Raw genomic sequence first — 13,307 nt, forward strand, 5'->3', positions numbered from 1 at the left:
CATGCTTGATATTTGGCTCCTTGGCAAGAGCAAAATGGTCAAACATGAAGAGCCAGCCTGCTTTGGGGTCTCATCTCCATCAGCAAATAGGCTTAGCGGTTTGGTTTTCTTGGGAGCACATGTGGAATGTATGCATGAAGTTTTGTGAAAAGGCTAAGGGGAAGCCAGGAGTGTGGGGTTTGGTCTGAAGGCTGCCATGTTTGTGCTCACGAGCATGGGTCTTCCACCTTGTTCTTATGAACATCAGTCTGGCTACTGGTGTCTGGTAAGTGTGGGCAGGGGTGCTGAGAGCCACTGAACCAAACTATAAAACCCCTATGTAATGGAAACCACTTCCGGTCAGCAGCTGCCCCAGCACCCCCTGCACCTCTGGCTCCAGCACTTACGAGTGTGGGTCTCCAGAACTGCTGTCTGTAGTAGGAGAGGTGCCCTGCCTCTTCATGCTTAGCCCATGGGATGATGGTGCAGTGAATGGGGGACAAAGGGGTATGTCCTCCCCATGGAGCACCACCTTGTAGTGATGGGGAAGCTTGCCTGTTTCAGTGCCCCCCAAAGCAATGCTGCTTGGAGTCATGCACTTGCTTAGGGTCACCCATGGCAGAATGGTCAAGGGCGAGGTTCTGGACAAAGTGTGAGCCAAGAAGTCGCCAGTGGCAAAGCAGATGGAGGATAACTGCATAACGGAGATGGAACTGTTGTGTAATGTTGTAAAGCTGTGAAGGTAGATGAAGGCTGCAGCTAACAGAGGATTTCCATTCTTCATGGTGTCCATGCTACTGGTTTCAATCCATCTAGCTGTGAAGGACAGGGTGGTGACTGCTGTGCACCCGTTTCTCCACTTTAAAAGAAGTCCTACACAGGCATCTTCCAGTTTTGGTAAAACAACACTTGCACAAGTCAGAAGTCCAGTGGCAATTGACAAGTGGCAATGGCAACAGGACCATGAGATCCAGAAGTTGCTAGTCATAGACCGGCACATAGCCTGGTGGGTGTTTGAAATTTGATCATACTCGGCAATGAGTGTTCACCATCATTGTTGTAATCTGGGGGTTTGTCTGTGCGGCATGCTGCCACTCCTCAATGAACTTCTTCAAGGATCCCATTTCCAGCCTTCCATGCTGTGCATTGCGGGAAATGGTGCCTGCAGGCCAGGAAGGTTTGGCTTCCTGTGAACACAGACCCCCCTTGGGCTGCCAGTATTGGTTACAAAACATTTCTGGCAGCTGTGGCCACTTGTGCCTCCAGTGGGCAGGGTGTGGCAGAGCCAGCAGCCCAGCAAAGAGGTTTGGTTCTGTTTGAAAGCACCATTGCTAAGGGTTTAGTGTCTGGCCTCTCCAGTCTCCAAACTGCCCACTAACGCTACAACTTTCCTCAGAGGACAGCACACTCTGTGTGTGTGTGTGTGTGTGTGTGTGTGTGTGTGTGAGTGAGAGAGGGAGGGAGGGAGGGAGGGAGGGAGGGAGACATACGGGTGACTCTCGTTTTCTCAATGGCCAATGCTAAGCTTTTCCTAAGAGGCATGTCTCCTCAAGGAGACCGAGTTGTGGCTGAGTTCATTTGGAACCAGTTGATAAATTCTGCTGACGCTAGCTCAAAGCAGGCAGGGATAAATCGTCAAATGCGGTGCCTGAAGGCATCTTTAAAAATTCACAGTTGTGTTTCAGTCACGGCTGCACCTGATTCATAGCCAGCCTACTGCTTTAAATGCAGTTTTTAACTGAAATTTGGGTCCCAGCATTATTTTCTACACTTATTACAATGACTATTTTTGTTCATCGTGGAGCACAGAGAACAAAACAAGAGGGGGGGAGGAAGAAAAGGTTTAATATTGCATCCTCCCCCCCAGCAAGGTGTGTCCAGCTCCCCACACCCATCACAAACAGCCCCCTTCCCCAGCCGTAAAGCCGAGCAGGTTTAATTTACTTCCATGTGTGTGACAGAATGTCAGCGTTCAGAAATGAAGGCTGATGCCAACGCAAAAATTCCCTCCTCACCAGGCAATGGATTTCAATTACCATGTCGTTTGCTTCTGAGTGGATTTATCAAACCAGGCCCATAAAGCAAATTGAATAATCTTGTGCTTGAGACCTATCAAATATAAGTATTATACTTGAAAGTACTTTGACAAAATAATAAAGGCAGAGCAAGGGGTGAAAAATACCAGCCCCATTTAATGTGCTACGACTTAACTGAATCGCCTCTGAGTCTGAGGCACCCTTTGGTTGGGGAACGTTTTTGATCACTTCCCTCGAAGGAGGCTATTTGGGATTTTCCAGATAATGTGGTTGATTGTGAGCCCCAGGCCATTTGGACTACAGGCAGATAAGCCTTATGAGCAGAGTCTGCTCTGTCACTAATAATGCGTTGGGTTATTTATGGAGTAATGCAGCTTGGCTGGCAGGGAGTGAGACATAGAGTTGTACTCAGGCAGAGTTTTGAGTTCAAATCCCTGCCCTGTTGGTTGACCTTGAACAACTCATTTCCTCTCCCTCCCATCATCTCCTTAGACTACAAGCTTTCTGGGGCAGGAAATGCTTCTTACTCTTTAAAGTGTCTAGTACAATGGACCCTGATTTTACTTGGAGCATGTAGGTGCTCTCTGTTAATACATTTTACCTAAAGCTACAGAACTCTAATGTACACAGTTACTGATGCCAGTGCCTGAGGGGATGTTGTTAGCATTGGCCCCACTTTACAGAAGAGGGAGAATTCACTTATCCGAGGGTGCACATAGGAGCCGTGACACAGGTGGGAATGCTATGACAGGCTGGAACTCCTAAATCCAGCATTCTCTGGTCCAGCAACATACTGCTGGATGAGGGATGTCACTGGACCGGAGAGCTGGGCAGGAGGGTGCAGCCCACATCCTCTGGCAGCTCTTGGGGGGGGGTGCAGCAAAGCCTGCATCCCCCCAGCAACCTCTGTGGGGGCAGGCAGATGTGTAGGGCTGGGGCTGGCATCTGTTGGCAGCCCCACAGGGCTGGGGGCAGCTCCCTGCAGGGCTACGGCTGGCTGAGGGCCAGGGGCAGCAGTGCAAGTCTGGCTTTGTGTCCTCAGCATGGGCTTAAGCCAGCTTTCCCTGGCAGCCATGGGGCACGGGCAGTAGCCTAGTAGCAGCTGCAGGCCACGCAATGGGCAAAAGCAGAAAGTAGGGTAGCAGACCAGTCATGGGGTGGGGTGTGTGTGGCAGCCTGGGGTCTGTGGCAAGGAACTTTCCTTGGTCTAGCAAATTGTCTTGTCTGGGACCAGTCATGTCCTGATCATGCCAGACCAGGGAAACGGAACCTGTACTTAATAGTATCTTTTAAAAGCTTTCCTCCTTCCCCACCCTCAGGACCGCTTTAGACAGCAGGTCTGGACAATGTGCACTAAAACAGTCAAAAACCCCATCAAGGTGAAACACCACACTCTATTTCAAACCCAGGAGGCCTGTCTCTTGGGGAGCCCAGGTTTCTGACGTGTGAAATGAAGCAGGCTGGTGCTGGCAACACAGGGAGCTAGTGGTGGAGATAAACCAAGGGTGTGTTTGGTGCACAGTGATATCAATAACTAAGTGTGCCCAGTGGGAGACAGGAGCAGAAGTCCTGGACAGAGCAGGCTTGAAGATAGAGGCTGCGGGAAGAGAGAGTGGCTGTACCAGAAGGAGGTCATGGATCCAGCGCCCTTGTAAACCCCATTTCCATCTTGGGAGAGTGGCTGGCCCAACAGGTGCATTTTGAGGTGGGCCTCAAAAAAGAAAAAATGGCAGCCTCCCGGGGGCCACTGAGGTATCAAGGGCTCAAGATATGTGACAGGGAAACACATTTACAAATAGTTTTCAAATGATCTGTGCCCTCTATGACACCACAGCCCCTCAGAGGCAAGGGGACAGCTTAACCCTCTTGCCAAACTGCACCTGGTGGGCCAGCTTGCCTCATGAGCAGGAAACCTCCTTCAGAAGGGTCTGGAACACAGCCTGCTGCTCAGAGGATCTTACTGACAGAAGCACACCTGTGTCTCCAGTCAGCTAAACACTCAGAGGCCATATCCTGAACGGAGCTGAGTGCCTGCAGCTTCCTTCGGACGCAGTGCAGGCTCTGAGTGCACAGCCCCTCAGAAAGTCAATTCAGATGCCTGGAAGGATTTAAGGCCACTAGTTCTACGGGCAAGATTAGGCTCTGAGATACAATGTTAGGGACAGGTGTCAGGCAACCCTCCCTCCCCCCCGGAGCCCACTGATGTCCATAGCACTCAGCACCTGTAACATTCAGGGAGCTGCTGTAAGCTGACCGTTACCATCTGTCATTTGGTCTGCATACAGGGTTGCCAGCCCTCGAGTCTCGTGGAATGAGCATTGATCTGCCAGTGGCTATTGAAAGCAAATGGGACGATTTTAATAGGGTATTTTAAGAAAATGACATTACATCATGTTGGGGAAAAAGGCTCTCCCGGAATAGCATCAATCAGAGCTGGCAACCCTCGCCTGCAAGCTAGCGTTTGCAAAGCAGAGGGCTGGTTATTAACTCTACTAATGACAATATGCCCTGTAATGGATATTCATAGGCTCCTTCTGCTTTGCTATTTCCAAACCATGAACCATACAAAGTGGGTACCTGGCATCCCTGAGTCCACACCAATGTTCTGCTAACCACGCAGGGTCTGGCCCGGTTTCTTTATCCAAGTTGGCAGAACGAGTGAAGAGGGGCCTGGCCAAGGGCCTAGCAGTCCAGGCTAGGGATCTATTATCACCCAAATCTGTGCACCCCTCACTTGCACCTCTCTAATCCATCTTGACTGACAGGGATAGATTTGTTCCACAGACATACAGGCCTATGGACATCAGCTACTTTAGGCCTCTGCCTGGTTTGGGAGTCTGTTCCTAGGGGCAGAGGCTTCTTATTCAGCGGTGTGCTGCCATGCTCAGAAATAGTGCTACATATAAGAGGCAACAATGCAGCCTCCCACTGCACCCGGACTCTGCCTTCCTTCTGGAGGCCCAGGTGAGGGATGGGCTGAACCAAAGCCCTTAGTTGTAAGCACCTTCAATTCAGAGGAGGCTCAGCAGTGAGCTTGAGCTTTGCACTCTGGACCCACCCCGGCCATGACATATGGGGTCTGGTGATATAAGCTGAATCAACGTGCGTCTGTCCCTTTGGGCCTCTTCCCTGCCACAGGCCTGAACGCCCATTGTTTCCACTGCTCTCTTTGCAGTCTTTTGGTTCCAGCTGTGCAGTCAGGCTGAGTAAAATGAAGGCGTGTGGGAGAAAGCTGGTGGCGTGGCACAGCAGAGGAACCCGGGCGGGGGGGCAGGCTGACTGCAAACGAAAGCCACCTCTGCTTGTGACAGGGTTTCTCTGTCAACCAACCTGTGTCAGAGGGAATCTCTACCTGCACAGGAACGTCATCAGCTCTCCCAGGGGAAACAACCCTGGGTGCAGGCAGCTGGACCATGTGGCCACCATCCAGGCCATGTCCTCCGCTAAGCACGTGCAGCCTATTGAGGAACACACCCACATACACGACACTCTCCCTGGGTAAAGTTCTTCCCTCACAATCATGGGCAAGGCTTCTGAGAGAGTTGGCCAGGCTCGATCACTTCAGCGACTCAGTGGAAGGCTTGTGTGTGTGTGGATGACTCCATTAAGGACACACTGCCAAAGGCGTGAAGTTCATCTTCCCTTTTTTGTCATAAAAAATGGGTTGTGGGGGAGATGTCTGTCTGTGTGTCTCTCCAGACGCTGGACTTGCAGCCACAATCAGGTACCATACTGACTGTCACAGCCATGGCCATAGAAACTGGTTGAAAATCAGGAAAACAATTTAGCAAAACATTTCAAAAATTTTGAGTGATTTCCATTTCACTGCACTGAAAATACACCCATCTTCCGTACAGTTGTTACATTTTTTATTAATATTTTAATAAAAATGTTAATGGTCTTATATGATTATTATTCTGTTATGATTATTTATTATTTGTAACATCATAGGGGCCTCATTGTGCTTGCCCCTGTACAAACATAGAACCCAAAGATATGACCTGCCCCAAAGTGATTACTACCAAAGTATTGATAGCCATATTGCTGGGCAAGATAAAACTTAGAAATGAGTCTGAAAACTATTTTGCAAAAAATAGCAATTAAAAATGTCCTGGAATTTTTTGGCGCAAACTTGGATAATGAAAGAAGTAAAACATTTCAATCTGCTCTAATAAGAAGCAAACTAGACAGCCAGATTAGAGGCACTAAGAGGCACAAGTTGCCAGATTTTTGTCTATTCTTGGAGCATGAGAGCAAAATGTGCCTGCGGAAAAGGATATTTTAAAAATACATTTGAAAATGTGTCCGTGAGCAATCAGTCCTGCATAGGTCTTGGATACACTGCACGTTCTCTCTTGTGGCCCGCTACTGGCTACACTACAGTATACTGTGCATGTGGTTATGAGAAACACCATCCAAACTATGGTATAATCTTCACACCATTACATGTTAAATGGACTTAATATGGCACTTATCAAATCCGCTAAATTCTGTCTAGATCTGCAATCTCATTGTTTCCTCTGGAGATGTTGTCCTTCACTTCCAGTCCTACCCTTCAGCCTCCAGGGCTGCCAATGTAGCATCTCTCCACTAGGCTAAATTTAAAGAGATTATTTCCAGGAGTATATATTTTTGTCACCACTAATGTCTGTGTACACTCTAATTACAATCTTGCTGTCTCTTGTCATACAGCGTATATTGCAGGCTGTTGTTATATTTACATAATAAAGCAGAGCCAGGATTGTTTTGTAGGCATTTCCTCCCCCTCTCTCTGATCTCCCTGTTGAAAAATGCATGGAAAGCAACAGATGTTTCGACTTTGTAGCTTGAACCTTTCTCAGCTGTTTGAAGATTTGATGTAAAATTCTTTGAACATCAGTTTCAGAGGAGACTCTCTTGGTAACGGTTGCCATGCAAAATTCATAATTTATGGAGATTTCAAGGTTATGGTGGATTTTCAGACTTTTCTTATTTTTTGACTTTTTAAATGGTCTGAGGAAGCGGTTTTGGCTGAATGGAGGCACCCGCCCAGAGCCTGTAACCCTGAGTCTGGGGATAAGTCAAGCCCCTGTCTCCAGACTGTTCAGCTTGCTCTTGGTCTGCATGAGGAACTCATGGGTACAACTAGAATGCACAGGGATGTGAAAAGCCACACCCTGGAGAGAGGCAGTGATACAGACAACATTTGCGGTGCCTCCTATTGACACAACTGCCATCTCTTGGGGTGATGGAGTCCCTTTGGTGACAGGAGGCAGTGCCAGATGAAAAGATCCAGGAGCTTGTGGCAGTGGCATAGACATTCAAAGACTGTAGACTGCAGGGAGAATTGCAGTCACTTACTCTGAGCTGGATAACACAGGCCATGGGACTTTCCTGAATTAATTCCTGTTTGACCTAGAGGAGCAGATCTTTTAGAAAACAGTCAGTCTTGATTTAAAAATTGCCAGAACCGTGCACCGCAACCCTTAGTAAATAGTTCTGAGTGGTTGATTACCCTTGCCGTTGAAAATCTGCACCTTAATTCCACTCTCACTCTATGTCTACACTAGCCCCAGAACTTCAAAAGGGGCATGATGATGAACCTAATAGAAAGATACTAATGAGGTGCTTCCATGAATATGCAGTGCCTCATTAGCATAATGGCAGCCACAGCACTTTGAAAGTGCCGCTTTCAATCACGCGTGGCTCATCCACGCGGGGTCCTTTTTGAAAGGACTGCACACTTCAAAATCCCCTTATTCCAATAATCAAATAGGAATAAGGGGTTTTTGAAGTATGTTGGGTCCTTTCGAAAAGGACCCCATCTAGATGAGCCGTGCGTGATTGAAAGTGGCACTTTCAAAGTGCCATGGCTGCCGTTATGCTAATGAGGCACTGCATATTCATGGCAGCACCTCATTAGCATCTTTCTATTAGGTTCATCGTCAACCGTCATGACCCTTTCGAAGTTCTGGGGCTAGTGTAGACATAGCCTCTGCGTAGTTTCAGCTCCTAGGCATTGGATCTTGTTATGGCTTTGTCAAGCCACCCCTTAGACTTCTAAAGGTGGGTCTACATTTAGGGAAGGTTGACCCGCTGGCAGCTGATCTTCTGTGGTTCAATTTGGCACACCTAGGGGGATGCACTAAATCCAACTGTCATCATCAACCCTGGTACTCCTGGCTGTCATGACGAGTAAGGGAAGTCAATGGGAGGGTTTCTCTTGTTCTGCTCTGTGGATGGTGGCAAAAAATCAATTTTAGATACATTGACTCCAGTGATGCAATTCTGATAGCTGGATTTGTGTATCTAAAATTGATTTTTATCCCCTAGTGGAGAGCTGGCCTTATGCTACATCTACGCTACAGCAGAAAGCCAACTTAAGCTACAAACTTCAGCTATGTGAATAACATAACTGGAGTTGATATATCTTAAATCAAGTTGCTGCAGGGTCTACTCTATGGAGGATTGATGGGAAAAACTCCCCTGGCAATTTGCCTTACTCTTCTTGTCTGGGGCAGAGTAATGAGGTCAATGGGAAAGTGATCTGCAAATTATTATTATTCTATGATTCTTGTTATTTACCCCCAAACTTTGTGCCATCTGCAAAGTTTATTGATGATTTTTTCTTCCACATCAGCAATTTAAAAAACAAAAACAAAACAAAACCCTTAACTAGCATGGGGCCAAAAACTGATCCCTGTGGGACACTACTAGAAACCAACCTGCTCTATGATGATTCCTTATTTATAGTCACAGTTTGAGACCTGTCATTTAGCCAGCTTTTAATCTATTTAAAGTGCGTGGTGTTAATTTTGTGTCGTTCTAGGTTTTTAATGAAAATGTTGTGTGGTCTCCAGTGAAAGGCCTTACAGCAGTCCAAGTGGATTACAGCAGCAAGCTCGTGTTTATCAATCAAACATGTAATCTCATCAAAAAAGATATCAAGTTAATGTGACAGGATGTATTTTCCATAAACTCATGTTGATTGACATTCATTATATTACCCTCCTTTTAATTGTTTGTTTATGGAATTCTCCATCAGCTATTCCATTATTTTGCCTGGACTAAAAGTCAGGGTGACAGGCCTAAGATTACTCTTTACACATCCTGTTTTCTCCTTTTACATATTAGCACAACATTAATTTTCCTCCACTCCTCTGGAACTTCCTCGGTGTTCCAAGATTATTAAAAATCAGTGTCCATGGAGATACTCAGCCAGCTCTTTTAAGATGCTTCAATGCACGTTATCCAGATCTACTGGTTTTAAAATGTCTAGCTTGAGTAGCTGCTGTTTAACATCTTCCTGACTTGCTGTTGAAATGGAAAGAGTTTCACCATCATCATCATCATCTGATGTGATTATATCATCTGTTTTGTGTCAAATGCAGTGCAGAAATGTTTACTGAATACTTTTGCCTTTTCTGCATGATTATTGAGAAGTCCACCAATTCCATCCAGCAATAGACCAATATCATTGCTGAGATTCTTTATTTCCTAATATATTTGAAAAACATTCTGTTTATTGTCCCTCAGTCTGATGGCTATAGAGTTCCCCTGGTATTCTTTGGCCTCTCGTCAATTTTCGACTATTGCGAACGTCTGATTTTTATTCATTACTACAATTGTCTCCTGGCTTCCATTTGTTATATGATATGAAGAGGTTGTGGATGATCATAATGTTCTTAGAGATGGCATGGGCACTCCAGAGAGAGCAACAGACAGGAAGGTGGAGGGAGAGGATGAGTGTGAGGTTCGAAGTGGTGGCACAACAGTGCATGTATGCACCACTGCCCTCTCCTGGAGGGAACCCCAACTACTTAGCTGTGTGTCATAGACCTGCTAACACGCCTAATGGAGTTTCTCATAGGCCCATGGGGCGGCAGCCTGGGCTTTCACAGCAGGAAGATCTAAATTTTATCTGGGGTGGATGATGCTCAGGGTGACAGTCAAAAGAGTTGGCTCTTCCCTGTGGCCTCTGAAATCAATGGTCCAAGTTAGGCTGACACGGAGCCCTTCTGAAGCACCCGTCCTCAGTGCTGCCTCCCTTCCTGTTGATTTATATCAGAGGAAATCCCATGCTTCATGTTGCTCTCTGTACCTAGTCTCCACCAAGGGAGCCTGGAGCCCCACATCCCCTCCTCCAACTCCTCCAGCCCTTCCACTGCCACCACTGGGAAACAAGGACAGGCTTGGAGAAGCAGAGCTGCAGGAGGCCTGTCACTGGGCCTGGTAAGATCCAGAGGGGATGGGTGTCACTCGAGCTAGGATCAGCAATACGCAGCTGCCACCAGCCAGCAGCCACTGGCAGCAGTGGCGGCAGCAGATAAGTCATGCATTTAATTGGTGTCTCTTGGAGTTTTTCCTGCAGCTAGTGTGTGCTGCTTGCTTGGACTTGAGGAGCAGCCGTTTCATCTATTTACACGGCTAATGCCGTGGATCTCTCCATGATGTCATTTGACCCCCCTGTGCTGATGGCTCTTTTGCTGCGTCACTGGATTGAAGTGAGCAGAAACTTTCCAGCCATGGGTGCATGGGGGGGCGGGGGAGGGGGGAACAGGTGCACAGCCAGGCTGAGAATTAGGCTGCTTTAGAGCCTTGCTGTCCTCTGGTGACTGATTCCCACAGACAGAGTGAGGCTGATCTCATCTGACCTAGGCATACCAGCCAGGCCTTTATCCTGTCAGCCCTGTGCCATCTCGCATCAGCAGTGCAAGCTGTCTCCAGACTGGTGCAATTGCAGGGTGGGTTTGCAGTGTACAGCCTGCAGCCACCTGCTCTCTATGGAGTGCTGACAGAGGTGGAAAATGTACCCCAAAAAGTTACTTGAGTAAAAGTGCAGCTGCTTTCATTTCTGGGTACCTGAGTACAATTACCTGTGCATGTACTTTTACTTAAGTAGTTTTCCAGTGAGGGGCACAGGCAACAAGTACTTAAGTAGCCACAGTCTCTTTATTACCCCAGGAATGACGCTGGAGCAGGCTTTGAGCAGGAGAGGGGAGGAAGGATGTGTTTCCCACAGCCAATCAGAACCCTTAGCCCTCCTGCTTTTTGTGTCTCCTCCTGATCTTCTCAGCTGGGAACTGTTAGTGGTGCTCCTGAACCACCTCTTGGGTGGTGCCTGCTGGAGCTGCCTTTGCTCTTATGACCTGGGGAGCTGCAGCTGCAGTATGTAAGGGGTGTGCAGACCAAGCAGGGGGAACAGTTGTCTGCGAGAAGGGTGCAGGGCCTTCAAGGGCCTGTAACTCGTCATGGGATGAAACTGAGGAAGAGAAAAACTGAACCCCAGGAAACCCCAGGAAACACCAAGGCAGTGGAGAAGTTTGCCACTGGAAGTGGCAGAAGCCTCATTGCTCGGGATGTTTCAGACTGGGCTGAGGACAACCATGGAGACCTGGGTGTGGCGAATGGCCTTGTTGTGGACTCTGGGAAGGATGAAGCAGATGGGATCTAAGAGGGCTGTTTTTTGTGTTGTTGCACATGTGCCCATGCCTATATAAAATTGTTCCTGTTAGGTCGTAACATCCTCTCTTCATACACCACTTACTTTGGATGGTTAAAAAAAAGACTGTGCGTTCCTATGCACAGCCAGCACCCTACACGGCTGGGCCTGGGTTCTGGGGTTTTCTAGGAACCGCAGGGATACAACTCTCACCATGGGTTGGTACCGCTCCAGTGTTAACATCCCTATACCTGCTTAGTAGGACTTGCCACTAGCTCCAGGAGGTTGTCAGCCAGAAGGATGGGAACTCTGTGGTACAATACTCTCTTAGCTTCTCCCTCGTGCAAGGTGATGAGCTTCTCAGAGGTCCAACTCATCTGGAGAGAAGAAATTAGAACTAGTAATGGAATTCAGGCCTCCTACCTAGGGCCGGCTGGACTTGGGCATGTGTAGTGCACAGGAGTCAGCCGAAAGGGTTGGGTTCCTATGTTGGAGGTATAGGGGATTGCTCCAGTCAGGTTGTCTTCTGCCCCCACAGAATGGCAGCAGGGGGCTGCTACGTGGGTGCTGCAGGACGTCAGGGCATCGCAAACTAGATTCCAGCTGAGGGCTGAATGGGGCCTCGCAAGGTGACATTGGACTGGGCAGACCTTTGGAGCCTCACCCAAGCATTGAGGTGCATGGAATTGCTTTAGAAACACAAAGAATTTGGCCCCCGGGGCTCTGTTTTGCTAAGAGCTTGAGGTCACCATGCCACGTGCTCGGCATGCCCCAGTGAGGCCAGACACACTTCTGTGTACCCAGCAGGAGTATTTCTGACAGTCCTGCCACTGAGGTAGGGGCCTGAGTGGGATCTGAGCACTCTTGAAAATTGGAGCCACTAAGAGACAGAAAACTATTTGGTAACTTTCCAGTTTTGTATTGCAATGCCCATCATCTTTGTGTTTTGGGAGCCGCTGGAGTAGGTAGGAACCTTTGAGGTTTTTGGTATCCCCTGAGTACCTGCATGGGATCTCCAGCACTGATGAACACTTCTGCAGTGTGTGCACAGCCCTTGGCATGTCTGCCACTCAGCAGTACCTAATTGCCTTGCCTCCCTCCCAGTGATCATCAGCCTTTCCATATTATCTGCCCACACCACCTTATTTTCTCCAAGTCCCCTCAAATGCACAGCTGTCTGGCATTCCCTGGGACATAAAAGCACTCTCCCTCCCAGCTGCTCCATTGATCTTCTCCTGCGTCTGTAAAACTGTCTTGAGCTGTATCCCTGAGACCAGTGGGACCTCCAGCAGCCTAAAAAAGACTGGAGTGTAGGGACCCCCTGCTGCACTCTGGGGACATGGAGAGAGCCTGCCAGCCAAGGCATCTGGGAAAAACCCCGCAGTTAATAACCACTCTGCAGGGCAGAGCAGAATGGAGGTAGGGACACATGCACACTGCTCAGAGCTGGGGCACCTAGCCATGCCGCGACCTCTGCTTCCTCATGAGAGATTTTTGCTCATCATCTTTCCTTTTGCCTTTCTCCCTTTGCATACAGTGAGGCGTGGGGGAGCTGTTGCCTCTAGTACAATTGGAGTAACGCAGTGAGGCAAAACACTGTAATTATTGGTGCTTTCATTCCCGCAGCCAGTGTCCCTCACCTTTCCTTAGTCCCCAGACCCCCTTTGTCCCAGCCCCCTTCTCTCCCAGAACAACAGTGACCCTTGTTGAGTCCCATTGCGAATAACCCAACATGGCAGATGTAGCCTTGCAGCTGTGACAGAGCTCGGGGTATGGAAGAGCAGAATGTTTTGGGACTCTAATCTGAGCAGACAGAATGAGGTCAAATGATCCTTCCATGCAGCCAAGGAGGAAGGGAAGGTGGGACTGTG

This window comes from Carettochelys insculpta, chromosome 11 (assembly GCF_033958435.1).
Source record: "Carettochelys insculpta isolate YL-2023 chromosome 11, ASM3395843v1, whole genome shotgun sequence".
Lineage (NCBI taxonomy): Eukaryota > Metazoa > Chordata > Testudines > Carettochelyidae > Carettochelys > Carettochelys insculpta.